Source organism: Octopus bimaculoides, chromosome 5 (assembly GCF_001194135.2).
Source record: "Octopus bimaculoides isolate UCB-OBI-ISO-001 chromosome 5, ASM119413v2, whole genome shotgun sequence".
NCBI lineage: Eukaryota > Metazoa > Mollusca > Cephalopoda > Octopoda > Octopodidae > Octopus > Octopus bimaculoides.
The window spans coordinates 77,760,898-77,770,578 of record NC_068985.1 but is presented as its reverse complement, the minus strand read 5'-3'; the positions used below and the strand labels follow the sequence as shown (position 1 = coordinate 77,770,578).

At 34.2% G+C, this 9,681-nt stretch overlaps 1 long non-coding RNA gene across 1 annotated transcript in view; it reads right to left on the bottom strand.

The window, feature by feature from the left end:
* Window positions 1-9,669, bottom strand: part of LOC106870957 (uncharacterized) — a 13,379-nt gene extending 3,710 nt beyond the window's left edge. The window contains exons 1-2 of the long non-coding RNA XR_008264120.1: window positions 5,660-9,669; window positions 175-320 (exon numbers count right to left, since the gene is read on the bottom strand). This is a non-coding gene — a long non-coding RNA (uncharacterized LOC106870957). The remainder of the gene's footprint in view (window positions 1-174; window positions 321-5,659) is intronic.
* Window positions 9,670-9,681: the final 12 nt, after the last annotated feature.

Below are 9,681 nucleotides of genomic sequence, written 5' to 3'. Positions count from 1 at the left end.
TAATAATAATAATAATAATAATAATAATAATAATAATAATAATAATAATAATAATAATAATAATAATAATAATAATAATAATAATAATAATAATAATAATAAAAAAAATAAAATAAAAAATATGTGATGTTCCCAAAAGATTTCATAACAAGATTTAGGTCTGTAATACAATACCATTCTATTCTGTTAAAATGTGCCAGTATGGAGCTTCTTGATGATTGTTAAACCTGCTAGAGATACTGTTCGAATCTCCTTCAAATCAAACCCTGCAGTCTTAGAACAGAAAAATGCTGAAGTGATCCTGATTGACTGCTTCTAGGCTGAAAAAAAAAAAAGGTAGGATGATGCTTTTGATCTTAAATCTTGATCAGAGCTGACTCAGGCTAAGTAAAACCACTTCTGGCGAAAGATCTCATTAATGAAATATTAGTTAACCTCTAACCTCATAATAAAACACACAATCTTTCTATTGCTTCCCTAATCTGATTCCTGCTAACATTTCTAGGTGGGATAACTATCGTTAATTAATTACTTAACTCACTCTGTTATTTCATTATAATGAAGATTGAGACAAACAACACACACAAAAAATATATATATATATATATGTATGTATAAGTAAAAGAAGATATATTTTTATTTATTTCATTTATTATTTCAGCAACTTTAAATTTTCTTTTCAACACATTGAAAAATGGAGGGGGGTGGGGCAAATCATGTTCGGACCGGGGAGATTTGTGTGTCTAGAGAAATAGGGAAAACGTTTATTTATTTATTTTTATTTTTTTAAAATTTTTGTTTCAGTGTGAGAAGGTAGGGTCATAGTGGAGGTTTTTTAAATTATTAAGACATGATGTTGGCTGATTCAGACTGGTTTTCACATAGTGAAGACATGACAGCAATTGAGGGAGAAAAGAAAATTTTTAAAATACTCCAACCAAAATAGCTTTCTTTCAGCAAAAAACAAAACAAAAAAACAGGGCAGTTTGAGTAGATGAAGGTGAAATTACAGTAGAAGAAGGTGGGATGTTGAGCAGATGATAGACAAAACAAGCACTTTTCTATCATTAGAATAAACCACAAATGTTTTAGGAAGAAGGCGCGATAGATTTAACTTTGCATTTGTGCTGTATTTTTTTATTTCATCTGGCATGTGAATATACCAAATGCATGGAGTATTTCAGTTACTGGCTGTGGTAATGTGTACCTCCACAGTCTGTTCCATGGCCAAAACATTGGCAATCGCTAAACCCATCAAGTTTGTTCCTTGGGAAGATTTCAGTGAGAACCCAGCAAAACTAAAAATAACAGCTACCAAAGTAGTGTCACAGGCTGCCATTGGTCTTTGTGCTTTGAGAGAAAGCATCATAGAAGACTACAGCAGTCAGTAGGACGAGAATCCCTCTAGAATTGAACAGGTTTCCCCCACTGTCTCAACACAATTTTGATATTAGGGCTTTGAAAGTTGATCACTATGAGGATTGAACTTGCAGCTTCTTCTTTACACTGACCCAGTTTACTACCAAATAGCCATAGAGTGGTGAAAAAAATCACAGAAATGGACACATCCTTGATAATGAGGAAATGCTGAGGGATTTGATAAGCAAAGTTGACTGATCCTGATGGATTTTAACTCAAAAATTGTAAAATACCATAAATATTTATTTCTTTATTGCCCACAGGGAGCTAAACATAGAGGGAACAAACAAGGACAGACAAAGGGATTAAGTCGATTACATCGATCCCCAGTGCGTAACTGGTACTTATTTAATCGACCCCGAAAGGATGAAAGGCAAAGTTGACCTTGGCGGAATTTGAACTCAGAACGTAGCGGCAGAGGAAATAACCGCGAAGCATTTCGCCCCGCGTTCAAATGTTTCTGCCAGCTCACTGCCTTGAATACCATAAATATTGCAAGGCATTTAATCTGGAATGCTACTGTTTCTGCCATTCACCATATTGATGATGATGATGTTTTCTAACGCTGTCGCAAGGTGATAAACTTGGTGGGGTGAGAAAGGAGTTGACTAAAGCAAACCCAGCATTGCAACAAATACTTATTGGCTCACTGATTTTGAGATTTTAACTCAGAATATAAAGGTAGGTCTTTTGTCTGGTACTCTCCAAATTCTGCCAAATTACCCCCAATGATAACAATAAAAATAATGATTACTTTTGATTAAGCTCAAGGCCAACTTTAATAGAGCAAGTTGGGGGGAGTGATATCTTAGGAATTACAGATCTTATGTATATTTCAGGAAACCATTTAGCAGTTAAATGATAAATAAAATGATTACATTTCATTGTTATAATTTTTAAAATAAATTGTAACGTTCATATACTTCTGAAGTGTTAGCTCAAGTCTTACCTTCAGTCAGGAATATTAAAACCAGATTTATTATTTTTTGTTTACTTCTATCCTCGAGCATCAGTTTTTAAAGACAGGGAGAAGAAACAGGGAGCTGCAACAGTCATGTATTCCTCAAAGGCATAAGCATTACAAGCAAAGCAAGGGACAGTGATGCTAGTGAGAGTGAACTGTATTTGACACTCATTGCACAATGGTGTTGCACTTTAGGTGGGCAGGTGTTAACACAAAGTAATAAAGGCATGATGACAGCACATTAAAATTAAACTATCTGGTATGGGAGAAGGCATCACAGCAGAGTAGTATCTCATCACAGTTGGACAAGCTTCCCAATTGTGCCAAGAATGCTGGAGCTTTGAAGACTAGGCACTGTGGGGATTGAAAATGTAGCACTTTTCTCACACTTATAGCAAATAACCCCCAGGTAATAAGCTGTACTATATTTGGTACTTTATTGACTTTAAAGATGGAAAACAAAGTTGATCATGACAGGATATGAATGTAAAGTGATATCATTAAGATAATCCAAGGTATCTGAACTAGTGTTCTTTGATTTCTGCCATTCACTACTATTTCTGTCAGTTTTTTTCCCCTGCATTTTGTACAAGGTCTGATCATTTTTACTTTGATACATCTGAGGTGTTGCTCTGTAAGGTAAGTGTGCATGCATCTTCTGAGAGAAATAGGAGCCCAAGGTTGAAACAAACTTCTGTTGCTATATTTGTTGAAACACACTGCTTTTGGTTCAGCCAATTTTTAAAATAGTGGAAGTATTTAGTAAAATAATTGTCTCATTATTAAGCTGGTGCTTGAAATGCAAATTAACATTGACATTTTGATGGAAGGTTTTAATTTAGAAACACTCTATAGCAGAAAGTTTGTATCATAGAACCAGGGAGTAGTCTTAGATGGGGTGGTATCAAAAAGGTTAAGAGAAACACCAAGGCTGCAGAGCATGGGCGGGAATAAATATAAGAATATGGGCTTGAGTTTAATTGCTGATACTAAGAAGATGGAGTAGTGCACTGTGGCAGAGTATACAGTAGTGATACAGACAAGCTTATTGTGTAAAGGAAGAGGGAAGGTAGTTGGTGATCTGGGAATGATGGATATAGTGGTAGTGGTGAGTGCATTAGTACTATTTGTGGTCATATGACAGAGACAGCAATAGTCAGGTTGATGATGGTGTTGATAGCTGTGACGACTGTGGCAATTGTGAAATACCTTACATTCGATGGCTGCATCCCTTGGTAAGCATATTAAAAGAAAATGATGTTATTGCTGGTATTGCTTAACTGCATTTTAGTCCTGATTAAACAGAACTGTGATAAAAGGCAATAATGTACCTTGGACTACATTATCTGATGTGCCTGCTTTTTAAAATGGTAGGATGTGGTTTGATGGCAATTTGCCTGCTACTTCTAGCAAGTCTAACAACCACATAGAAAATCATGTTGGTGATATTAATAATGAAAATAATTCACTGAAATATTCTTAATGAAGGTGAGGTGAAGGTGGTAGTAGTAGTAGTTTAGCCCCAGGTCAGCCTTGATCAAGCAGACATGATCGTCATCTTTTTCCTGTCTAAGAAATGAAAGACCTGACCTCATTACCAAATATGAACTTTTTTCAAACATGAGTGGAGGTGTGGTCTGTGGAATGATCATATTTATAGAAGGTAAACCAAACATGTAGCAGCTCCAAGGTCAATACAAAGTAATGTTAGTGACAGAGATTTGTCATATGGTCACCCAAAAGTGTCCCTATAACTTCTTTGGGTCTACAACCCATCACTATTTCTCCTATCTCATTACTAACACTCTAATGATCTCACAACATCTGACAGTTAGATTGAGACAAAGGTTTTTTTTTTTTTAATCAGATCTATAATTTCAATCATGTATAGGGAACTGTTTCAATAAAAGCAACTAAGCGTAATTAATATATATCCATCTTTAAATATGAACACACACACACATATATATATATATATATATGCTTTATTTAAAAGCAGCAGAAATATAACAAAAGACTGTTACTCTGAGTTTCACGTTCCCGTTCATTGGACAGTTTTGTTAGATGAACGGGAACATGAAACTCAGAGTAACAGTCTTTTGTTATATTTCTGCTGCTTTTAAATAAAGCATATTACTCTACCTCTGGTATTTGAGTACTCTTTTTTCCACTTTGTTGCACATTTTATGTGCTTACTTCGATATATATATATATATACACACCTGTTTATACTGTTCAGGTGTTTTAACACCCAGTGCTTTCAGAGAGTAATTCCCACTGCACTAAGTCGCAGCCTACTGGCAAAAAAGCGAAGCACATACACAGAGAATGTGTTCAATAGTGTTTACATTAGCACTGCTTCTAATTCATATCTCAATCTATTCTTATGTATGCATTGTCAAGGTATACCAACAAATGGTTTTTACAATGTATATTGTCATTGACTGGCAATTCAGGTATGTGAGGCTAAGCCACAAAAACGGCAGAAATTTGATGTCCAACACTTCTGAATGGGACTTGGGGTGAATTGACTCGCTAATCTATGACTTTCATGTGTTTTAACACCCTGGTACTTTGAAGGAGTCATCTCCACCATGCCAATTTGCAGCCTACTGGCAAACAAGCAAAGCGCATACATTGAATATGTGGTCGATAATGCTTATAACATTAACGCTGCTTCTAATTCATATTTGAATTTATTCTTATGTATACACCATTAAGGCATACTGGCAAATGGCTTTTACACTATTTGTATATAGCCATGGATTAGTGATTCAGTCTGCCTCCAGGTCGGTTCAGGAATGTGATAAGCCACAAAAATGGTAAAACATCAATGTCCATTGCTCTTGAATTTGAGATAGATTGTCTCGCCTGTCTATGACTTTCATGGATTTTAACATCTCGTTTTGAGGGGAGTCATCCCTACCATGCTAACCTGTAGCCTGCTGGCAAAAAAGTGAGACAAATACATTGAGTATATGTGGCTGATAATTTTTACAACACTAGCACTGCTTCTAATTCATATTTCAATACACGCACACAGATTTAAAACTGAGACTTCTAACAAATGTACATGAAGAACATCACTTATGATACAGCTATGAATTGTACCTTCATATCTGCTAAGTTACTGGAACAAACCAACCCTGGTTGTCAAGCAACGGAAGGAGGCCACACACACACACACACACACATATATGATAGGCTTCCACAGTTTCTGTTTACCAAATTCACTCACATGGCATTGGTTGGCTTGGGATTATAGAAGACACTTACCCAAGGTGCTGCACAGTGGGACTGAACCCAAAACCACTTGGTTGCAAAGACAGCTTCTTAACCGAACAGCCATGCCTGCACCAGAGGGTGTGTATAAACTAAAAGAATTTCATGTTCTTGAAATTTCTAAATTCTTATAATGTCAGCAACATAGAATTCTCACTGGTAAAAATGGTTTCTGAAATGGATACAGATGTTCAAAGGATTACTTTAGTCCAGGGGCAGAACACTTGTCATGTCTACAGGAGGTGTGGGTTCAAGTCCCACAAGCAACCTTCAACTTTTTCTCAAAGGGTTTTTCAACTCAGTATTCCTAAAAAACTTGACATGTGTGTGTGTGTGTGTACATGCATGTATTAAATACTCTTTGTACTAATCACACACACACATACAAATTCTCACACAGACTTCATTTATTGTCATTTTTAAAAAAGCAAACAAATCAACTCAAAGATAATTAAAATCTAAAAAGAACAAAAGAAAAATACAATAATCACTTATGTAATTAAACATTTCCTTGTTACCATGGAGTTGTAACAAAATAATTCCCATGAACCAACAGCAAGTTTTGTTTTTTGTTTTTATTTCGTTTCATTGGATTTTATTATATATATACTGTAGATGTTGTTGTTTTGTCAGTTTGTAAATGGCCAGTTAGAGACATGATAAGGAAGAAAAAAAAAATTGACTTTAAGCATGGTGGGGTTTTTTTGCTGTTATTGGTTTTTTTTTTATATCTCCAGTTTTATTGTAACTTTTTTGGTTTTTATTTTAATTTTTTTTTTTTGAAATCCATTTCTGTTTTTGTTCCAAGCAGTATTGATTTTTGATTTACAAATAAAAAGAAATAAATAAATAAAAAAACAAAACAGAAGATGAAAAAAATCATAAATAAATAAAAACAAACTAAAACTACAATCTTTGTACTGTGTGTATGCGTGTGCATGAATAGGTGTACTTATGAATGATATTCAAATGAATTATATATGTAACTATATATTTTATATATATATATATATATATACACACACACACACACATACATACATACACATACTTTACACACACACATGAATCTGTATATGTATTTACATACATACAAGGCTGTATAAATACACATTTGTTTGTGTGTGTGTGTGTGTGTGTGTACACACACACAGTATGTGTGAATATTAAAGAATAATAAAACTGGGTGTCTATAACAATTCACTTATGTGATTAATGCATAACTTTTGGACAGTTTCCGATGACTAGATTTCAAAGTAACCCAATACAATCATTATTGGAATAAATAAATAGTGGTGTTAGAGGTGGCAGTAGGAGTAGAAGTAATAATAGCAGTAATATTATTAGTTGTAGCAGTATTAATGATAGTCAGAGCTGATGGTGGTAGCTGAGAGTGATTTTGTTGTGAGATGGTAAAATGTTTTGAGGGAGAGAGAGAGAGATGAAGTGATGATGGAGTGACAATAGTCAAGGTGTGTTTAGTTAATGTTAAGAAAATACAATGAAAGAGTAAAGTTGAAGATATGATGGAAGAGAAATAAGAAAGATCTGCTTTCACTCTGCACTGCTATCTAGATTGTGATGGTGGCTAATACAAGTTTAGAACCAATGACAAGTTCAAAAATATACTGTACATAGTGAAGTTTTCTGATGTACCAAAATACCTTAAGGAAAAAAAAAAAAGAACTGCAATACCTGAATCAAATGCTTGTTAGAATTGTTACATCAGCCATATTATGTCACACACACATAATCTATATATATATATATATATATATATATATACACACACACATATACATACACACAGATAAAAATAGGTAAAAAAAATAAAACCTTTGCAACTAGCAATGGCAGTGGTGGAGGTGGGGGGGGAGTATTCTATCTCACTCTCTCAGGTACACACAAATTCATTAGCCAAATGTACAATGAAAAGCTCTAGACTATGTTACAAAGCACATCGCTTTTACACTTAATTTAAACAACACATACACACCAGTTGACATCAAAAGATAAATCAAGACAGGTTCATCTTCAGACAGAGTGGCAATAACATCCATTTAACTGCAGTCAGGGCCTTGGAGAATAAAAACAATATTTGTTGTTTTGTTTTTTTAAATGCCAAAAACTTAAAGAATTTGCAAGTGAAAAGTGTCAATGAAACTTCACTTACTAATTAACTTGTGCTACACAGTACAAAGATAATTTAAATTAAAAATGCATATCAAGCATTTTAAATGCATTTCTACTAATATCTGATTCTATAACACAAGACAGTTGACTGTATAAGTAATTAAAGATAAAATCAACTTTAAAACAAATTAGGATACTATAGTCATATCTCAATTATAAATATATGAATACAGATGTCAGATCTAGAGAATATGAAAACTCCAAGAGTAGCACCAATGCTGCTTGAGGATGCTCCAGAGAGAACACTGTCAAAAGTTTGGCTTAGGATAAAAATCTCAGTTTAGTAATCAATATTTAGATTTATGAATGAATTTGTCCTTAAAGACAAAATGCTACATCGGGAATGTGATGATGTTGGTATCTTCCTCTACAGTGTAAAGAATACAACTACAACTGTTCCGACTCTGAATCAAAACTGACCGCTACATCGAGGTGTGTAAAAACCCATATGTAAAGCTCCAATGATGTATAATATATATAATATCAAGATAGATTTTTGCAATACACCTTGTATACACTTCAATGATTTGCATACATACGCACACATACATTCACTTAGATTTGATTTTCAATTAAAACCAGTAGATAATCTTGAACTGAAGAAGATTGTAGATGAAGTTATGAGATTACAACATGAGTGTCAGATATAACATGGCAGGGTGAAGACATTTCTTATGGCATTGAGTAAGCTTTTCATACTTGACTCGAAGCCAAGCAAGCAAGGTGTTACGGGCAAGAAACTTGAGCAAAAGGGTTGCGTGTTAGAATATCATAGAATATGGTGTGCAATATGAAAGCTATGTGCAGGTTGCTGGGTATGATGTAACACAGTAAGAATGATGGATGATTTCATATACATGAATATTGTGAAGATATGTGGTGTGATGGCTTAATGTAAAATTTATAGAACTATACAGCAAGGTTGTGATGAGTGGTAGATAGTGGTGTATGTCATAGGGTGTGCCATCATGCAGAGCTTACAACTGGTATAATTGTAAACAATGCAAACTTTAATTTATTTCCATACATAACTTCAAACTGACTTAATCTGTTTATGAATGTGTATTATTAGCTTAGATCTGAAAACAAATTATAGCCAGATTATATCATGATTCTGTGAGAATAGAATTATTATAAAAAGAAATTAACCATCGGTGGGTTGGGTGGTGCTCACCTAGCATACCCTGAATTATACTACACCCCTGACCATGATTGATATAATTAAGAGTTACAGTGATGGGGGGGGGGAGGAAATGAGTCTATGACTATGTATGTATATTCACAAACACTCACGCGCACAATGCAAATATGACAGCAATGCAAGATAGCACAGAAGATATACTATCTCATAACAGCACTTAGAAATGGGTTTTCTGGAGTATGTGAGGAAGGGGGGCAAAAACAAAAACAAATACAAAACAGAAAAACAAACAAAAACAACCAAGTGGTTGCTGATGCAGAAGTCCTAGACTCCAACAAATGGCCAACTATGCATGGGAAACTTGCTTTCTAAGATGAAAGACAGATTTTAGATAGATATATATATATATAACATTTACATTCATAATGAAAAATAGTACTTAAGTTTTCAAGTGACAAGCTACTTCAACTGATTAAAAAAGAAAAGGAAAACAGAGAGAGAGAGAGAGTGACTTGAGAAACTGGAACTGCAGTGTGTGTATGTGTGTGTTGGAGGGAATGCAAGGAAGAGATGTGTATTTGTAGATGTATAATAAATATATGTATGTGTATATGTACATGAGTGCGTGTATGTGGGTGCATACACACACACACACATTTGTATATGTATATATATATATATA